Source organism: Pelodiscus sinensis, chromosome 4 (genome assembly GCF_049634645.1).
Source record: "Pelodiscus sinensis isolate JC-2024 chromosome 4, ASM4963464v1, whole genome shotgun sequence".
In the NCBI taxonomy this organism is placed as follows: domain Eukaryota; kingdom Metazoa; phylum Chordata; order Testudines; family Trionychidae; genus Pelodiscus; species Pelodiscus sinensis.
In genome coordinates, this window is record NC_134714.1 from 16,713,813 (window position 1) to 16,735,520 (window position 21,708).

Below are 21,708 nucleotides of genomic sequence, written 5' to 3' on the forward strand. Positions count from 1 at the left end.
TGATATGGGGGCAGTCTTATGATATTTGAATGCTCAGAGAAGGCAATTATATTGTATACATAACCCTTACAAGTTATATATATACTTAGGGTACGTATACACAGCAACATTATTTCAAAATAACTAGTGTTTTTTCAAAATAACTTAGTCCATGTCTACACAGCAGGCAGTTATTTTGAAATAATGTCAAAATACTGTCAAGCTGGAGGGCTTCTTACTCCAATTCCTGTAACCCTCATTGTATGAGGAGTAATGGAAGTCAGAGGAAGAGTGCTCTATTTCAAAATAAGTAATATGTAGATGCTTCCAATTTCAAAATAAGCCACGCAATTGACATAGCTCAATTTGTGTAGCTTATTTAGAGTTAAGCCCTGCTATGTAGATGCACCCTTAGTCTCCACTCACTTGTATGCCAGAAGCCAACCACCTTGTTCTGTGTGCATATATTCCAGAATTAATAGACCATACAATGAATGGTGTAGAAAAGTTAGCATTCTATAGGGTTACCACACTGTGAAATGGGGCAACCATAGTCCCCCTTTATACCTGGAATTGGAAATAATTTCAGTATCTCAGATAACATGGGGAACATAACAGAAGGAAAAAGCTCACAATAACAGAAATCAGTTTACTTTTTTTTTTACAAGTGATCATTTATGTAAATGTTTCTGCCTGTAAACTCCATTCCACCGCATCAAGGTGACATACCACACATGCATAATGTCTCCCAATGTTATTTCCAGACCTTGATCTGCAGAATGTAAAGTGTCACTTATTATGAAGTCCACACAATCAACACGGCTTCTGTCATTTTTTTTATGTGTTTGCTGTTCTCATTTGATAGGCACAGCATGTCAGAAGCCAGTGGGAAGCAAACACTACATTCACAGTGTGGTGTCTTTTGTTAATTAGCTGACTCAGGTGCATAATGTTGCCTGCTTAGCGTCTACAAAAATCTGCCCTGTTGCTACACTTTCCAAAAGGGGAAATATTGCTGGAGCTAATCAACATTCCAGTTTGAAAGGTGATCAAAAATGAAAGCGTAATATGGAAAAAAATATTATTATTGTTTATACTGAACAGTACCACTATTATGGCTCTGGCACTTTTGCAGACAAGTAACGTGATACTTTCTCAGTCCCAGGGACTTAGGAATGAGGAAAAAGTAACCACCGATATAATTAAATCCTTGATATCATGGTTGGTCATTCATGGAATCTTCTAAGTCATTCATGTCCTTGCTGTTGGCCTCCCACAACCCGAGAGTCAACTTAGCACCCAACTATGGTATCTTTAATAAAACCAATACATTGTCAACTTCAAAGTGTGAATTAACATATGGTTCTGGAGAGGCATATGCCCCCACTGATGCTTCTTTTGATTGCATGAGCAATTCAAGTAGTCAGAGGCAGAGAATCTGGAGCAAGAGATGGAATTCCTCCCTGTATTCCACCTGCTCTGCATTCACTGTGATTTCATGTCAACTTAAGTGTATCGACTACTCATTCTGCATTTAACAGTAAATCAAGTGGCATTCTCTGATTCCTCCTCCATGAGTCAAGCACCCAGACCAAGCACAGTGAGGACTTTGTGCATATTCCCATTTTAGAGAGCACGAAGAAGCAGGATTGGAGCCAATAGATCTAGTAATGTGTCCTTACTCACCTCTGTGTCTGTTAGAGGAAGGGGTGGGAGAGATTAGCAGCAGTAGTGCTTGAATTATGCACATATGCAAATGTCAGGTGAACCAATATTGCTGAACTTTTCAACTTTGAGGGGAGTCTAAGTGTCATGCCAACAGGCGGAACATAATGTGGGACTTCTGGAGCATAATGCCCAAGCTATAAAGCCATAAAGCTATATAGTGATAAAACTATATATAGCTATACAGCTATAAAGCTCTCAGCTCAGGCTGTGGAGAAAACACATTCTTTCTTTCTGTAAGTGGTCTAAGTGCCACTAAATTGGACAGTGAACCACAAAATGAATCTTTTTTGCAATGTTCTCTAACAGTAGGCTCATCTTTAAACTTAGAAGATAGTAAAGGCCTTTGGAGCTTATGATTAGAGAACTGGAGATTGATGCTTGTGGGAGACACATGGTTCCCATTGTGGCTGGGTGCAGTCACAGAAGACCCCTTGGGGTGCTTCCTGGAGGGCTGACAAAGCCCCTGATACTTGCTTCCTTGCTCTCTGGGGCTTTTAACCACCCTGTCCTGCTGGGCCAGATCTCCCCCAGACAAGGCACAGAGCTGAGATCACCAGCCCCTCTCTCACCCCACCAAAGAGCAATACAGACACTGAAACACTTCGGCTGTGTCTACATTGGCACCCTTTTCCGGAAAAGGGATGCTAATGAGACAAGTCGGAATTGCAAATGCCGCGGGGGATTTAAATATCCCCCGTGGCATTTGCATGAACATGGCTGCCACTTTTTTCCGGCTCGGGGCTTTGCCGGAGAAAAGTACCAGTCTACACGGGATCTTTCGGAAAATAAAGCCTTTTCTGGAAGATCCCTTATTCCTGATTTTAAGAGGAATAAGGGATCTTCCAGAAAAGGCTTTATTTTCCGAAAGATCCCGTTTAGACTGGCGCTTTTCTCCGGCAAAGCCCCGAGCCGGAAAAAAGCGGCAGCCATGTTCATGCAAATGCCGCGGGGGATATTTAAATCCCCCGCGGCATTTGCAATTCCAACTTGTCTCATTAGCATCCCTTTTCCGGAAAGGGGTGCCAATGTAGACACAGCCTTCAGATCTGAGGAAAATGCAGTTTTGAGCCCAGCTTCCAGGGAGCCCACTCCCCAAATGGGACCAGAACCCCAAATGAATCATTCGGGTAAGCCCCCTTTAACAATGAATGGAGGGTGTACACACTGATTGCTCCCCAGGCAACAATTATTTACACTGGCTTGATACTAAATAAAGATAATTTTATTAAGTGCAAACAGTAGGATTTAAGTGGTTGCAAGGGAAAACAGGCAGAGCAAAGTGACTTACAAATTTAAAATAACAAGAAATGCATAGCTAGTTCTAACACACACTCAAGCGTATTACAAACTCACCCTAAAACTATTCTTATTTCATCCAAACCTCCAAGCCTGGGAAGATCTTTTCCCGTGGGGTCTCTGGTTCATCTTCTTGGGAGTGACATGCCAGCCAAAGACCAAGGGCCTGAAAACTATGCATTCTAAATAGCCTTCTTTTGGGGGCAGGAATTCCGTGTCTACATTCCACCCTCCAGTGGAAAATTACTTGGTCAGACCCTACCAGTTGGGGGTGGTCATGTGACTTCTTAAGACCAACCACTGCTTAGCCTGAAAGGACAAAAGAGGCTATTTACAGGTGATCACCCAGATATTGACGGGAACCCCCTTGATGGCTGTCATTTGCCCATGTAAAACCATACACCACGCCATACTCCATATTTCTAAATTCTCACACAAGAATGATACACGCCCCAAAATAAGATACATGGATCCAGCAGACTGTGAAATTAAAATTGACAGGTTACATGAGGCATTTTGTCCAATGCATCTTCAAGCTATGCATATTTGTAGCCATAAGTCAATTTCATAAAGCATGCGGGAGGGAGGGAGGAGGGAGGGGGGAGCAAAACCATCACACCCATCACCACAGTGACGCCAAAAACCTGGCCCTGTGCAATTCTCCACAGCACAGCTGCCAGGCAGGAATTGGGTGGCAGCAAGGAGCCGGAGCACACCACAATCCTGCTTATCTGGACTGGCCCTGCTGGGAACAAGCAGCGCACCCCATAGGCTAGTGCTGAGAAGACAAGAGGTGTGCTCCCCCCCCCCCCATCAGCTGCTCTCAGTTCCGGAGACTCTGTTCTGTCCCTGTGAAGGGAGTGAACCTGGCTGAGCAGATGTAGCTCCTGCTTCTGCCATCCCCAAGTTCTCCAAAGGGTCAGGGAGCTGCGGGAAGTCCAGGCAGCCCTGCCAGCACAGGCAATTACTGACCCTAACTCTTGCTTTATTACAGAGCAAGTGGGTTGGGAAAAATTGAGGGCAAGCAGCAAATGAGACAGAGGCCAAGGGCGCCAACAAAGAAGTCGCCCTCCTGTTGAAATCTATTCAATTAGAAGCCTTGTAATGAAGCCCAGCGGAGCAGCTCCCGTGGAGCCACACGGAACGGGGAAGGTAAGCAGGGGGGAACAGGGGCCTTGCTGCTGACCTCAAGTGTGCTTCCAATCAAATCCAAAACAGAAACTCGAATTAATGGATGCAGCCAGGAAGGCTGATTTAACAACAGGACTGGAACTCGTGGCAGCTCTTCACACTGGCCTGACTCACCTTATGGTCTCTCCTCCATCCACCCCTGTTAAAAGAGCTAATTGGAACACTCCAGGGATGGTCCAAGCCCAGATGGATAACACTTCGGCTCCCACAGTATGTTAATTCCTTCCCTTCTGTTCTTTAGTGATCAGATAGTCCTGGCTATTTAAAGCAACATAAAAATGATGATTTGGCCGAAGGAGAGCTGCCTTGGGACAGAAAGATTCCCTTCCTATAGACGTCAGTGGATTTGCACAAGTGTAAGCTGACCCATTATTTTTAGTTGATGATAATTGTTAGGTCATTTATGAGAAACATACTGCCTTCTATGTGACTGCACTCTACCCAGCAAGATGTGCATGAGTCCAAAAAACCATTCATGTTAGAGAGGGTTAATTTTATTCAGTTCTAATATAGGTGCCATTCCTGCCTCTCAAAGCTGTTGTGAGGCTTAATGTTTGTAATGTGCTTTGAGATCCTCATATGAAGTTGCCATGGAAATGGAAAGAAGTATTATTATTAATCAAGTTTTATATATTAATTATTGATTATTAATTATTATTATTATTATTATTATTATTATTATTATTATATGAACATTTCTAATCTGGCACCACTGGAACTTGACCAGTTCTGAACAAGAGAATTTTCTGGACCAACACTTCAACTGCTTACTAGGCTGTTAGAGGATATTTGAGGTACATCTACACAGCAGAACAAAACTCAAATTAAGCTGTGCAATTTCGGCTATGTCAATTGCATAGCTTAAGTCAAAGTAGCTTAATTAGGCTTTTGGCACTGTCTACGCAGCAGGAAGTCGAAGGAAGAACACTCTTCCTTCAACTTTACTTACTCCTCATAAAATGAGGGTTACAGGAGTTGGAGTAAGAAGTTCTCCAGCTCACCATTATTTCAAAATAACGTCAGTTAGTCTAAAATAACGCTGTTGTGTAGACGTAACCTAAGAGGTAAATTAGAGCTAAATAACAGAACAGAATACTGAGTGCTAGGACTGGTGGCTGTAAACAAACTTTATGGGACCTCAGGAAACTTGGCCACACCATGAAAAGTGGACATCCAGCTAATTAATATCAATCCAGATGATAGATGTTTCCGGACCAGAGAGTTCTGGACTAGAGAAGTTCAACCTGTATTATTATTTTATAACATTAAGCCCTAAATAGATTGCATGGAGAGAAAAGCCCCAGTGGGCTGATCCAGGTTGCAGTTGAGTGTATGAGGTGTTATTCATTGTGAGTAGAGCTGAGTGAAACTTTCATAACAAACAATTTAGCCAAAGAATTACCCTTCTGTTTTTTCATTGAACACCTGTAATCTGATTGTCATATCATCAGATTTATTCGTTGTTTGAAGACATTTGATTAATTCATTTTCCAGTTGTGTTTTATGGGCAGTTGGTGATTATCAGGTGCTCAATTTTCCAAATTTGAGTCACACTGCCTAGTTGTGATTGGTCACACAACTTTGTTTCTGTTCCTTGCCTGGGGAGCAAGCACTCCCTGTCCAGATAATCATATATTCAAGTAAAAAGCTTTTTCTGTGACTATATAAACATCTTTTTCTGCAGATCTCCAGGGATGCTTCATAAACAGGATTGGAACATTCCCTACCCTGAAGAGTCAACATCCTAAAGCACAAAATCTATCTGTTGAACTCAATGCATATCATTCCAGGGAATTCAGCAGGCTTTGGATTAGGCTCTAAAATCCACATGAGAAGACACTAGAAGCTGATTCAGCAAAGAGAGTAGGTAGGGAGCCCCTAATGATGAGCAGATGAAAAAGACCAAAGGACAGGCATGAGTTTTATGTAAAGTTGTTCCTGCGTGTTACACAAAGCTATCACATTGCTTGATCTGGGCAGGATTGTAACAGGGAAGGAGCTACCCCTGGGGAAAGGGTGTATTCCTTCTCCTCCCTGAAGCTGGAAAGTCTGGGAGGTTTGTACCCAGCAGTCTGAGTGAGCTGGTTCTGGAATTAAAACAAGCCCTGAGGAAAGAGATGGGAAAGGACCTGTAGATGGGCTCTTATTTTTCCTCCCCCAGCTGGTGGCTCCTCAGAGAGGCTCACAGAGCAACTGATCAAAGGGAAGGGAGAGAAAGTGCTTGGCAGGCAAGATGAGGGAAGCATGTGGCAGGGACATCAGGACACAGAGATTAGTAGTGGCTCAGCACCACCCACCCAGGAGGCAAAGGAGCCATTTCAGGCACGTAGGGAGGGCAGTAGCTGGGCGCTCTGGCATGCAGCTAACTTTTCATCCCATTTCCTGGATGCTAAGGGAGTGAGGGGAAAGTACTTTCATTCTGTGCATTCCTCTCACATCTGGCTGGCAAAGGGAGCTCACCAGCCAGGTGTGAGAGGAATGGACGGACTGCAAGTACTTTCCCCTCACTCCCCTAGTGTCCAGGGAATGGGACGAAAAGCTAGACGCACCCCGGAGTGCACGGCTGCTGACCCCCCTACGTGCCCAAAATGGCATCCTTGATGTAGAAACTCCAATACATGCAGGAACTGAGTGGCACTGAAGTGGGGGTTTTTACGGACATCATGTAATAAGCGCATGCTACACATTGAGCTTGGCTCTGTCACATCCTGCCCACTGCACAGCATTCATGGAGGTGGCCAGAAGTGACTGTAGCTGCACTGATGACAAGGTGGAGCAGACGGCCTAGAAGGTCTCTGTGGTTCTGTGACCTCTCGGTGAATTCCTGTGCCTTGTAGGCAAACACTTATATCAGGTTGAAGTGCTCCATTTCCTTCCTAAAGGGCTTTCACTGCTTGCTTGCAGTAGTAATCAGGAGGATATAAAATTTTCCTTTTAGACCATCTGGAAGCCACAGGAAGCATCAATTATCTGCATACATTTGAATCATAAGTACATTCCTCGGGAACTTTCCACATTTCATGAAAAGTAAATCCTGGGGAAAGATTTCCAGCCGGGTGACATGTAAGTAAATCACAGCGCTGCGGCATGTGGCCGAGAGCAGCATGCTCACATTGTAGGACGGGTTCATGGAGTAGCCACACAAACACTCACCCGTGTGGGAGGTGTGGTTGTAGTTTTTGAGCTGATCTGATTTCTTGCCCTTACGATATCACATGCCAGTTCCTTCCTAGGGCTGCCACCTTGCGAGTTAATCACTCTCCTGGCTGGTGTTGGGACTTGCTGATTGCCGGTGACGAGATTTAAGGTGCTGGTGGCTTTCCGCCTTTCTCTCTGCTGCCCCCCACAGCCCAAGGGAGAAGGGGAAAGAAATAGCAGAGACTTCCCATGAGCCTGCCCTCTCTTCCCCCACATGCTCAGGGTCAGGCAGGCTCTCTAGCCACCGTCGGGAAAGGGGGAAGGAGGATTGAGGGGTTGTTGTCCCCCACCAACTGCTCGTGGATTTCATGGGCCAGGAGTGTGGCGAGGGGCAGGAAAGGGAAGAGACCTTGGTCGAAATGCCCAACCGGTGCCACCACCTGCACGAGTGGGGCTGGACTGCTAGAGGGGGAGGTGGTGAGGGGGAACACGAGGGTCAGGCTGGGGGTGGAAAAGGGAAAATGGCTGTATTTCAGAATCCCAGAGATGGTGACCCGTCCCTCTCCTTCCGTTTCCCTGCAGCCCCAGGGGCAGCTCTGATATGATCTGTCCTCGCTTGCTGCAGGCTGGTGATCTGCTGCATCACAGTGGAAGGAGGAGAATGGGAGCTAGGAGAGCAGGGCAGGCACTCCCTGGCACCAGAGGACTCCCCAACTGGGTGATCCTGGCTCCCTTTTGAACGCCCTATGCAACAGACCGGCAGCAGTGCTCTCAGGATAACAGGGCAGAGCTCAGGCGCCACAGGAGAGACACTGTGCATAGCACCCACCCCTAACAAATGAGATTATCACCTCCTCCACATCTCTGTTTTCCCAAGGTCACTGCTAACTAGGATGTTCCAGTTGCAATACAGGCTTTTGAACAGAATGGAAACCTGGTGATAGTGTGCCACCTTCTGCCCATTCGTGGTACTACAGCCTGGTCTCACTGGGAGGGAGATCTTACGCAATTAAACAATCCTAGCAGGGATTTTTCCACCCTTAAGCTGCATGGCAAGTTCTAACTCTTCCTGGCATCACAGCTGGCGTGGCAAGGTAGATCTTTGCCTGCTATACAAACAGACATGCTAGCACATAAAAAAAAAAAAGCAGAAAGGAAAAAACATTCAGAAATCCTAACCCAGTGGAATATTCCACACCACGTCAACAGGGAAGGAGTAATAATAATAATAGTAATCAGCTCACCGAAATGTCCAAAAAGCCAGAGCGCAGGGGGAAAAAAGGGTTTGAATAAAGCAAAATAACTTCACCATTCCCATACAGAGTAGGCTGGTCCCAGAGAGGGACCCTTTATTTTTTCCAACCTCTGCTCACTGTTTAGCTAAATCTGTCACAATGATGATCATCTGGGAAAAAAATATCATGGGCCCCTTGAACTATGGCACTTTCTCAGCCCAGCACCTCCTTCCTTTCCAGCACAGATGAGCACCCAGATGTTTTCAATAAATATGTCGAAGGTTTTCAGTTGAGGCATGTTTTTTTTGTTTTGTTTTGTTTTTAAAAGCCCGTGTGAGTTATTGATTTGTCTGCTTGTTTTTGTGTATGAACTAATTGCCGGGGGGAGAGAGACTGCATATGTCTTTTTTTAAACCATTGCACTCCAAGGGAGAACAAAGGCTTCACATTTAGTTTATACACTGTAATGTGTGAGACAGGTAGGAAATGACTTTGTCACAAAGTTTTGCAGCCACAGTTTGCAGCCTGAAAAACTTACGTGAGTAATATTAACATCAGGTTAGGGCAGGCCTGGGCAAAATACGGCCTGCCAAGCCACTGGATCTGGCCCATGGACACTGAAGGGAGCCCCAGACAGGCTCCCCGCTTGCCTTGCCCCACCCGCAAGCCTCTCAGAAACATGGCTGCAGGGTGGTTTCATTTTAAAAACTGAGCCCGGAGGGGAGGGGGGAAAGCTTTAGGAGCTGTTCCCACCCCCAGCACAATCCCATTGGACAGGTTCTGACCAGAAACTGGCTAATGGGAGCTGCCTGTTTCAATAACAAGCAGCCACAAAGCACAAGGGGCTCCTAGTTATTCACAGAGCATGTGGCTGCAGCCTATGCAGTGGTGGGGCAGGCAGGAAGGCTGATTCAGGAACAGGCTGATGGCTGGTAAGTCTCCTGGCCAGACCCTTCCCTTCCTTTCCCCAACCCTCTGATCCCCACTCCTGCCCCCATACACTATATCCCCAAAACCTCTGCCCCTTTCTGCACCCTAACCCCTCCCAGATTCAGCACCCCAATCCCCTGCCCCAGATCACAGTCCCCTCCTGCCTTAGCTCACAACCCAAACCCCTGTACCCTAATTCCCTGCCCTAGGTCATAATCCAACCCCGTGCACCCCAGTCCAGTGCCCCAGGTCATAACTACCTCCTTCACCCCAATTCCTTCCTTTACCCCAAGCTCCCTTCTGCATCTAACCTCCATCCCAGACCCCACACCTCCTCCATTAATAGCATGGAAGACTGTGGCCCTTGATCACTTTCCAAAATCCTTGGCCCCCCCTCATCAAAAATTATTGCCCACTCCTGTTATAGAGGGACATTCCTCTCTTGGAACTGGGCACATTACACAGTGTTACCAGGAGCTAGTAAGCTGCAAGATCTGCTGACAGCATTAAAACAATATACTGTTGGATATTAGTCCCTTAATGACAAGCTAAAGAGGGAAAACAATCCTGATTAGCTTAAGAAGTCAAAGTATTCAGACACATGTCTCCCTTGGATATTAATTAACCTTTATCTCCCATACGGCACTTAAAATAAATTATACAAAATGAAGCACCATTATCTAAGAGGAAGTAATAAAGTAGCCTGGGCTTGTTTTTCTACTTGCCAAGATTCTTGTTCATATATTTTGTGGACCAGTGTATTTGTCAGGAAGCAAATGTCAGCCTTTTGGGTAAGTTCTGTGAATTCCAAGTCTGGATATATTCCACCTGGCACACAAATAAAAACCCAATGAATATTCTAGCAGCTGATACATGTTCCACGGGGCTTGATGAAGAGTAAGAAATCTGACAGAAGAGGGCGCCAAAGATAGCAACGTGTTCTCAAGAAAAGAACTAAGTCACCCACTCCAGTGTGTGTAATATATTAAACAAAAGAAAATAACATACAAAGTTCCTGATGAGATTCAAACAAGGAGTTCACAGAGTGTGCTAGAAAGGTAGGGTCTCAAAATATGATTAGGTGCAATTCAGTGAGACTGTAAGGCCCAATTCAATGTCCGCTGAAGTCAATGGGCGTCTGCCATTCTATTCACTGTGCACTGGGATACATTGTGCAACCAGAGCCACTCAAGAAAAATTAGTGTTGCTAAAGGGGCATCAGGGAACATCAAGATTTCTGAGTGTCAGAGGCATTTCCCCTTTTTCTAAGGGTAACAGAAACTATTAGGGCAAAATTACACCAAATATGTGGCCAGATCGCAGCCTCTACTAGGATCTCTTCACTCTGCTCAGCCTGTGTTGCATGTTTGCAACCTGCCCATAGAAAAGAGCTTTGCACAAGAACAACATCAGTGGGGCTAGGTGTGGGAGTCCTGTAAGCAGGGTTAGGTGCTTGGTGCTCTAAGCATCTGAGGCGATCAAAGCCACCTGAGAGGCCTTCTCCTTTGCACAAAAGCAAGTCAAATAAATGGGAAAATAAATTGCTAAAAGGAAATACAATATTTTAAACAGGAAAAATATTACAATTTAGGCTATGTCTAGACTGGAGTGATTTTCCAGGATACCTATGCCATGTCCAAGGAATGCATCTGCTTTTCCGTAATTTTTTTTCGGAAAAGCGGATGCATTCTTTCACCATCCCTGTAAACCTCGTTTTACGAGGAAGAAGGGATGGCGCGAAAGAGAAGGTTTTTCTGAAATTTGCTGCCGTGAAGAAGCGCCAAATATCGGAAAAGCCTCTTTTGAAAGAAAAGCAGAAAAAGCAGTAAAATTGCAGTTCACAATTTGTGTATTTTTTTCCAACTTTTCTTCATAGTCTAGTCATAGCCTTAGGCTCTTCAGCCAGGATACTGGAGGAGAAGCAACTACCAGAGCAAACCATGCAATCGCTTCTCTGGGGGTATAGACAGATATATATAGAGAGAGATTATATCATTCTGCATAGTGACAGCAGCTGGATGTGTTCAGAAGCTCCTTTCCCAGGGTATAGCACAAGGACAGCTCACTTTCTTATTCACATGAATGAAGAGGTTGGGACCCAGACATACAAAAATAGCAACTGGTTCTATCAGCAGGTGACGAGTTATCTAAAAGATGGAGCACTTGTTGCCCGTGCAGAAGCTGCCCAGGGCACCATCATTTATATCTATTATTGGCATTATTACACTTTAAAAATGAAGATTGCAACAAGATAGGTCCCTTCTGACCATCGCTTTCTTCCCTCCCATTGGCTGACTCCAATTGTTGAGTGAGTTGACTGGCATAGTCCACAAGGCCACAAAAACCAGGCAGATCATATTATTGTTCTAAATGCCCCCAAAACATTAACGCAGAATTAAGGTTGACACGTGGTGCTTCATACAATTCCAAGAAACCTCTGGAAACCAGAAAATACAGAGTTAAGGTTTATACCAACTCTGCGATGTAACCTTAACTCTGCCCCCTGCTGCAGAAAATAGTCACTGGGCATGGTACTTTGAAAGATCATATATGCCTCTATTCAGTGCTCAGTTTCTAGGCTGGGGTGTAAAAGGGTGTTTCTTGGCATGGGGATTACCAGTAGTCTGGTGCCATACATGGCAGTGCTCTCCAGAGTTTATTGGGGTGATATCTCAGAAGGGATTCTCGGGGCAGGAATGAAGGGGGCACAAAGGGATGAAGGGGTCACCAGGCTAAATGGTTTGTGTGGAACAAACTCTCTGTGTGAGTGTAGTGGGCATGATGCAGATAGCTCTAAGGGTGATGTAGATAGTGACTACGGGTGCATCTACACAGCAGCGTTATATCAGAATAACAGCCATTATTCTGAAATAACAATGTGAGCATCTACACAGCGATTCCGTTATTTTGAAATAAATTCAAAATAACAGCTGGCTTCTTCCGACTTTTGTGAACCTTATTCCATGAGGAATAACGCCTCTTCTGAAGTTGCTATTTCAAAATAGCTGTCGTGTGGACGCTCCACTGCTGCTATTTCGAAATGGCTCCTCCCCAGGGCCATTCACAGTAATTACTCCCTAGTGATTCCTGGGGCTCTAAATCAAGGTAGCGTGTCCACATTAGGGGAGCCTGCCTCGGACTAATTTTGAGGCTTCCCTGTAGTGTGGACGCGCTATTTCGAAATAAGCAATTTCAGAGTATTTCTTCCAAAGTTGCTTATTCTGAAATAAGCGTGCAATGTGGACGTACCCTAAGTGAAATAATGCACGGACACAGAAGGGACAACAGAATTTTAAGAGGGAGAATGGTTCCATGCTGGCCGGGGGCGGGGGTGGGGGCTGAGGTGGAAGGGCCAGTGCTGGGCACAGCCAGCCCTCAGTGCTTCCCAGAGTATGTCACACATATACCCTCCCCCCATGATACATCACTAGCTCTCAGTCACCTGGAGCATGCTACACAGCACTCCAGCGGCGATTTAAAGGGCTGGGGGCTTTTGAATCATCAGCTCCGGGGCAACTGTCCCCTTCCACCCTCCATCAGCAGGCCTGCGTGGACATTATCAGCAAGACATTTTCATGACCAAAATAATCCACTTGTCTGATTAAGGGCAGAAAGTGTGTTCCTTTTAAGCATGCCACATTTAAAGCTCGACTGAACAAAGTTTCTGAGCAACTGTGGCCCCAATCCAGAAAAACGAATGCTACACGCTTACCTTTAAGCCTGTGAATAATCCCACTGATTTCATCTGTGCTCTTCCGCAAAAGCTTAACTACTTTGCTGAATGGAGCCTGCCCAAAGTCAGGAGGAGCAGGAAGATCAGGAGCTGACGGGCAGCTATGATTACATAAATGAGAATGCTTTGGGATTTGTGCTGTATGATTGATAGGCCCAAGAACTGATCACTTGGCAGAGAGGCTGCGGAGGCTGTTATCGCTTGTCAGTCTTCACCGTCACACTCAGGGGCAGATGACCGTTTTGTGGGGCCCCGGGCAGCATAATTCCACGGGGCCCCCCTTTGCCACAGCGCATGCGCAGCGGCACCATGGCACATGCACGGGGCTTTCTGAAGCGCGGGGCCCAGGGCGGCCGCCCCATTCACCCTGCCCTATATCCGCCCCTGGTCACACTGGCTACTCTTCTGCAATAATACCATGGGGGCTTCGGGACATTATCTTCTGCCTTTGTGGATGTTTATTTCCCATCAGGAATTTACTTTCTTAAGACTAATAAATATTGAAATTGGTAGATGTCAGTGCAGATTCCTTCATCCTCTTTCATTATTCATATAGTTGAGTGATTTATCCCTAATAAGTGATATGAACTAGGGATGTAAGTGACTAGTCGAGTAGTCAACTACCCGATAAGCCTAGGCACTGTCTCTGCAATGTGGGAGAAAGGAAACGGGGAGGCAGAGATGCTGGGTCCCAGACCTACTCCTGCTGCAGTTCTGAATTTTAAATGTAGTAAGAGCTGGGTGGCCTGCATACCTGGCTCCTACTACATTTAAACTGCAGAGCCACAGCAGGGGTAGATCCTGGACCTGGCATGAGCCAGGACAGAGTGTCTCCCCTTATCGACTAATCGTGTAGTTGATACAAATTGTATTGACTACCTGATTAGTCAGTTACCCGCTTCTTAACATCCTTAAACTGAACACACTGATGAATATTTTTCCCTGGGTATAAATATACATGTGTGTGTACTATGCTGGTCACACATTTGATCTGCCGGGCTAAAATGAATGACGTGTGCTGCTGTGAGCCGCATTATCCGCATTACTCACATTCTTGCAAGCAGGCCAGGTTTGCCAATGTTCAGATTACAGGCAAGCCATTTGCCCCATCTCCACTTACCATGTGCACACAAAATACATCGCCTGATTTTACTGTCAGGTCTATGGGTGCCTTCCTGAACCAGGCTACCCACTTTCATAAACCCTAACCAGGACAGCAGCTTCTGGGCAGGTATCAAAATAAGGAGAATGAAGGAAACGGTTATTCTGTTAGTCCTTATGGGCTAATAGAAGTTGAATATTTGGGCAATGTTCTTATCCTTTCATTCAATATTCTAGGTCTGACTAAGACAGAACGAGATTTCAATTTGCACCAGCCAAAGCAGGAATATCCTGTAAAAAGCAAGATATAGAGTTAGCCTAAAAATAGGAGACGGCCCTGGTCTACACCTAAAACTAAGGTTGACCTTGCTACTTCATTCAATGCTGTAAAAAAATTCATATCTGGTGCCACACAGTTAACCTTATCCCACCCCTCTACCCCCCACCATAGGCTCAGTTAGGTTGATGGAAGAATTCTAGGCCTCTAAAAAACTGAGTCTCAGAGAGGTAGATTTACTATTGTAATGCAAACATCTCTTCCATTGCTGAAGTAAGTGTCTACATCACAGCATTACAATGGTGTAGCTGTAGTGCATGCTGTGTAGACATACCCAGAGACATGATCTTTTCAATGCAGTGAACTGAACACTTGTGTCATGTTTGGTTTTGCCTATAAATGGTGAGGGGATTGGGGGATGGTATGGGCTCAGGGCTACTCAACACGTGGCCCATGAGCCGCAAGTAGCCCGTGGCCCATTTGTTTGCGGCCCGCGGTCTGGCGTGGGTTGATATGTGTTTTAGTAGTTAAATTCCTGGACTGTCATTGCTCATTAGAAGTGCTGTTAGGTGGGCGGAAATCGGGTAATTATTGCATTTTATTAATATCAGCAGAACTGACTTAAATGGGGCCTGCGCATTGTGTAGTCTTGCCTTAATCTTTGAATTCATGCCCATCAGTGTGAAGAAAGTTATTTGCATATATATGCAACCACACTTAAGTTGTGGCTCTCGGTATGTGCTGTGAGTATCATTGTGGTCCCCCGGGGCTTCCAAAGTTGAGTAGCCCTGCTCTAGTATATGACAGACCCTGACTCTAGCTTGACATTTCTGGGTGCAGGCTCTGGGTGGTGCTTACCTCATGCAGCTCCCAGAAGCAGCAGCATGCTCCCCCCCACCTGGCTCCTATACAGAGGTGTGACTTGGCATCTCTGTGTGCAGCCCTGTCTGCAGGCAGTGCCCCTGCAGTTCCCATTGGCTGTGGTTCCTGGCCAATGGGAACAGCAGAGCTGGTACTTGGGGTAGGGCAGCTTGCAGAGCCCCTGGCTGGCCCTACACATAGAAGCCAGAGGAAGGACATGCTGCTGCTTCCCTTAGCCATGGAGCCAAGGCAGGCAGGGAGTCTGCCTTAGCTTCCCTCTGCCACCAACTGAACTTTTAAAGGCCTGGTCAGCAGTCCTGACCAGAGCCACCAGGGTCCCTTTCCGAATGGGATTCCGGTCAAAAACCAGACACCTGGCCCTCCTACACACTCTCCCATCACCTCGCTTTCTGAGAGACCTAATATATGCAGACAGAGGGTTCTTAAATTGTTTTCTAACTACTTTAAAAAAAATAGAAAACTTTATCCTTGGCCCTTTAGTTCACAACTCTGACTATCTGCTTAAGGCTCTCGTGAAATAACACCATTCATGCATCTGTGTTCTTTATCTAGCATTCAGAGTTATCACACTATCATGCCTCCACAATACCCCACCTTCTGTTCTAAGCCAAAGAATTATTTCTTCATTTTTCATTCTCATGAATGCGCTGCTCACGGGCATTCTTCCATTACATAGCTGCTCTCAGTATGCGGTCATTGCTCGGAATGCTGGCTTAACTAGGACTGAGCCGGGTTTAGAGGACACTTTTATGAGAGACTGAAGAAGTATAGTTGACGTCTGCTTTCTGGTGGGATTCACTAGATGCTGCTATTACAAACAGCTGTTCAGGTTCTCTGTAAATGGCTGCCTAGGCGATTAGGTTGTGGAAGGAAGTCTGTGTTACTTATGATAGTGCAATTCCTTTTACGAGCTGTGTGCATATAAAAATCAAAGCTTTCCCCCTGCAACATTCCTTAGTTACAGGAAGTAACTATGCAAACAAAAACATATGGTATCAAAACATTACAATTTCCACCTCCCCAAACTAGGCTCAGAAAGGTTAAACACTAAGAAACTTCCTCTCTTCCCCCACTTTCAAACCATTTTGTTTAATCACTTTGACTTCAAAAATCACACCATAGACCTTCCATCTTCCCCAGCTTGTCTTTGTTGGTGCTGCCTGCAATTTGGAAGTATGAAGGAAATCCAGATGCATTGCATATATTTCATATTAAAACTGTATACAGCAACCCTTTTTCACCGCACAATAAAGCTTTCAAACATTAAGTCCACGTACACTTTTAAAAGTTCATTATTTTAGCTAGTCATGTATGCAGGCCATGCAATCCCCCTTTCACATGTAATTTGACAGAGAGGGCTGCACCAACATTTAGGTTTGAGGCACTGTTAAGTTTACTTTTGGCCAAATACTGTTATTTTGTTGTTTTGTCAATGTCACTGGGCCTCAGTGGGCCAAGACTAAGAATATCAAATTCAATGACAAGCAGCTGAGAAATAGGGCACCCCCCTCCCAAACCAGTGATTATTCTTTCAAAAGATATAGCAGACAAGCAACAAAAGTAAACTTCTGTTTCACCACATTGGCTAATGAGAAGTCAGAAAAGCAGTTTCCTTAGGTAATCCATGCCTTGTATCACCATCAAAAATACTAGACCTAATCTGTGCTCCCTGTAAGCTGAGTGCTTGGGCAGCCATCCAGGAGAAATTCAAATGCCACCCAGCTGATTAGCAGAGGTCCCAGAGCACCAACAGGCAGCAGCATATATGTCTACTGGGGTATGTCTACACTACAAAGTTAATTCGAACTAACGGACATTAGTTCAAATTAACTTTGATAGGCGCTACACAAGCGCTCCGCTAGTTCGAACTTAATTCGAACTAGCGGAGCGCTTAGTTCGAACTAGGTAAACCTCATTCTACGAGGACTAAGCCGAGTTCGAACTTACTAGTTCGAATTAAGGGGTGCGTAGCACCCCCGACCCTGAGCCCTGAGCTTACAATGGCCGTACTGGGTCAGACCAAAGGTCCATCTAGCCCAGTAGCCTGTCTGCCGACAGCGGCCAACCCTAGGGACCCTGGAAGGGATGGACCAAAGACAGTGACCAAGCCATTTGTCTCGTGCCATCCCTCTCCAGCCTTCCACAAACTTTGGGCAGGGACACCACTCCTACCCCCTGGCTAATACCACTCCATGGACCCACCCTCCATCACTTTATCTAACTTCTCTTTAAACTCTGTTCTAGTTCTAGCCTTCACAGCCTCCTGCAGCAAGGAGTTCCACAGGTTGACTCTTTGCTTTGTGAAGAACAACTTTCTGTTACTAGTTTGAAGCCTGCTACCCATTCCTTTCCTTTGGTGTCCTCTAGTCCTTCTATTATGGGAACTAATGAAGAACTTTTCTTGATGCACCCTCTCCACCCCACTCATGCTTTTATAGACCTCTATCATATCCCCCCTCCATCTCCTCTTTTCTAAGCTGAAAAGTCCCAGTCTGTTTAGCCTCTCTTCATATGGGACCTGTTCCAAACCCCTCATCATTGTAGTTGCCCTCCCCTCTCCCACCCTCTCTCTTCCCCTCTCCTACCTCCTTTTCCCAGTCTCCCCCAGTTTTGTTCAATAAAGAGAGATTCTATTTTTGAACACAATTGTCCTTTATTTTGTACATCAGGAAGGGGGGCTAGGGAAGGGTAAGTGGAAGGAGGTGAGGGAGGAATGGGGCACGAGCCCCTGATGGGGAGGACTGGGCTGGCTCTGCGGGCTTCTGGGGGTGGAAGCTCTCCTGCAGCCCCCCAATTGGCCCCTCTCCCCAGATGACAGCCTGTGGCAAGTGCAGCCGGTCTGATGGCCGAGTGCTGTGATGTGCCCAGTGTGAGTACTCCGGGCAATCCAAGCCAGGACTGATTTGCAAGAGGGGCACCCCTGAGAATTGTCTGTCCGGGGTGGGGGTCGGGTCCCTTTAAGCACAGCCCTCGGCTAGCCTGAGACAGCAGCTCCACGCTCTAAGTCCTCATCTGATGCCCTGCCGGCACTGCTTCCAGCCATCCTTAACCCCGATTCAGGGTCCACTCTGTGTGCACATGCTAGTTTGAATTAGCAAAACGCTAATTCGAACTAGTTTTTTAGTCTGGATGCGTTAGTTCGAATTAGCTTAGTTCGAACTAAGTTAGTTCGAATTAGTGCTGTAGTGTAGACATACCCCTGGTGTGTACTTCCTCATATGCTTTTGTGCATATAACAAAATTTATTCTACATATGGATGGAAAAATGTAGAGGGAACATGGGACCGAATGATGAGTGGTTATTTAAAACGAATTTCATCAAAGGGTTTTTCTCATTCCACAGGACCAGCCACATACCCATATCAATATATAAATCAGATCTTACCCAATAATCATGCTATCACCAATCCTCTAGTATCTAATGTTTAAAGATCTATCTCTAAAAAGAAAGAAAGGCGAGAGTTAAAATAGGTTAAAGGAATCAAATATATTGAATAATTGCAAGGTTCTTGGATCAGGCCTAAAGGATTTATGCAATAAACTGCTGGCTTCTTAGGTCTTTGGTTGCTTCCAAATGATTAAAAGGTCCTCAGTCCCTTGGTTAGAATTGTCCCATTAATATAAGTTCATAGTCCAGAGGTCTGAGCAGGACAGTGGCAAAATTGTGCTGTTTCCATGGGCTTTTCTATCTTCTGCCATGTGTAGGGAAACCCATTGTTCTAGTTTGTGGAAAATTACAGCTAACAAGATGGAGTTTGGAGTCACATGGGTAAGTCACATGTCTATGCCAGCTTTGCTTAGTCATACTTTATTTAGAATGCTCACATGAAAGTCCATCAGGTGTGGATGGGCATCTTCCCTGATCCACCATGAATTCAGAGCTCCTTGATGAGCCATTGGAAAAGTTCCTCCACAGTGTGCTGGCTAAATACCTTGTAGATGTTACCAAATGAGTAAACACATTAGAAATATAGGTATATTGTTAATATTCATAACTTTAGATACCAAAACAATACATGCACAGAAATATGATTATCCTATTAAGCACATCATACCTTTTCTATAGACACCTTACCTGAGACATTTTGTACAAGTTTTGTTGTGGTTATATAATAGTGCTAGCAACAATGATCTGCAGGGTCATATTTTAATCAGACAACATCACAGGCAAGAATGTCTTTTTCAAATACCAAGTCTAAACTGGGGCAGGGAATTAGATTTTCTAAGGCACAAAGGGCAGGTATATATGCCAGTCTCACTGAAAGTCAAAGGGAATTAAGTGGAAATCTCATTGATTTTTAATAGGAATGGGACATCTAACTCCCATTTGTACTTTTGAAAAATCCCCCCTGAATAGTTATGAACCGGTATGTGATTAAGTCCATTCCTGCTTCTTTTCTCCCTAATTCAAATAATACCCCTTTCTCACAGCTCATACACTGTTTCTTCACTCCTACCATTCCACCTCCAGTTCCTTCTCCATGTCGTATACACTCCTGGACTTTCATGATCATTTTGTCTGCCCTCCTGCACATTGCAGGCCACAGAACATCAACTGCCCACTCCTATAGTAGGCCTATATCCTCTGACTGTATTACTGAAGTCTTCCGATCTTTTTGAAAGACTTCAAGTTACAGAGAAATCACAGTTGACTCTAATTCAAGCCAGCATGTGACCCGTGGCCTATGCTGCATAGGAAGGCAAAAAATAAAATTAAAAAATCATAATCCAGCTGTCTGCCAATCTGACCTGGAGGGATAATCCTTTCCCAATCCTAAATATGACAGTGAGTTAAACCCTAATATGTGGGTGAGACCCACCAACCAGGCACCTTGGAAAGAATTATTTGTAGTAACTCAGAATCCTCCCCCTCTAGTGTCCCATCTCTAGCCCTTGGAGATACTTGTTAATGGAGGGGCCACATGCCACTGTACGTAATCTCATCATACCATCCCTTCCATAAATTTATCAATCTCAGACTTAAAACAAGTTAGGTTTTTGCCCCCTGTACTCGCCTTGAAAGGTTGTTCCAAGAACGTCACTCCTCTGATGGTTGGAAACCATCGTCTTCCATATATAAGAGAGGAACGATGTCATTACATTGTAAAATTGAATGCCGAAAAAAGCTCCTTGTAAGACCATGTTTATATATGTTCAGTCTACAGCCTTAACATTACATTTTGCATCAGATCTCCATCATTTGTCTTTGTGGGCCAAATCCTCATCTTAGTAAATATGCTTCACTCTAGTACTGTGATTTTGGCCCTGTAAGCTCTTTCACCTCTGACTCATCCAAATGAGTATTTCACCATGTAAAGTTCTTCACTTCCCCAACAGTTCCAAAGTGGTACCTGTTTCCTGCATTGAATATTCCTATGGAGAGTAGAGCACAGAAAAGTGACTTAGTAGCATTGTACAACCCCTTTCCATAGGAATTACCAACTACACAAGGTGCAAGGCAGTGGAGATTCGAAGCATTTGCTAAAATAACTTCAATAATCATCAATCCTCTTGCTTGTCGACTGGCTTGCTTTAGTGTAAACTCATCACTCCCATCCCTATTTGTTTGATTCACTTGCTCATGTCTTCGGGGCAAAGACTCTCTTTTTGCACCCTGTATGTGTACAACCCAGCACAACTGGGCTTTGATCCTTGATTGCCCATAGGTGCTACTCTCACACAAATATAGACTGATTATACGTAGTCCTCCCCGTGAGCAAGCCTAGCACTTTGCCTAAAAGATCCTGCAACCTTCAGAGACACCTTTATAAATTCATAGTAACACCACTGATATCAAAGTAACAAGTATAAATTACACCAAAATGTGGCCCCATGGATTGACAGTGGATTGATAACAGTGCCACTATGGGCAGTGTTGTGGCCCATAGATAGATTTGTTCTGCATTCAGGGGTATACAGTTTGTTACCCGGTGCTATCCTTACCCACATGCAGAATACATCAGTTGTATGGGGCACCTGCAATTTGGGGCACTGATAAGTCTTAATGTCCACCCACCTCTTCCTATCCCGGTTCTGTGCTTTTGCTTCCTCCAGAGAGGATCTAGTTAACTTTAAAGTGAAAAAACCTGCCAGAGCTCCTAGCAGATCATCAAACCTGCGAAAGAGCCATTCAAGTGGTAAGGGAGCCAGCTAACAGGCATTTGCCAACCCCACATATATACTGTCAGCTTCTAAATGTACTGTGTTAGTCTACGGGA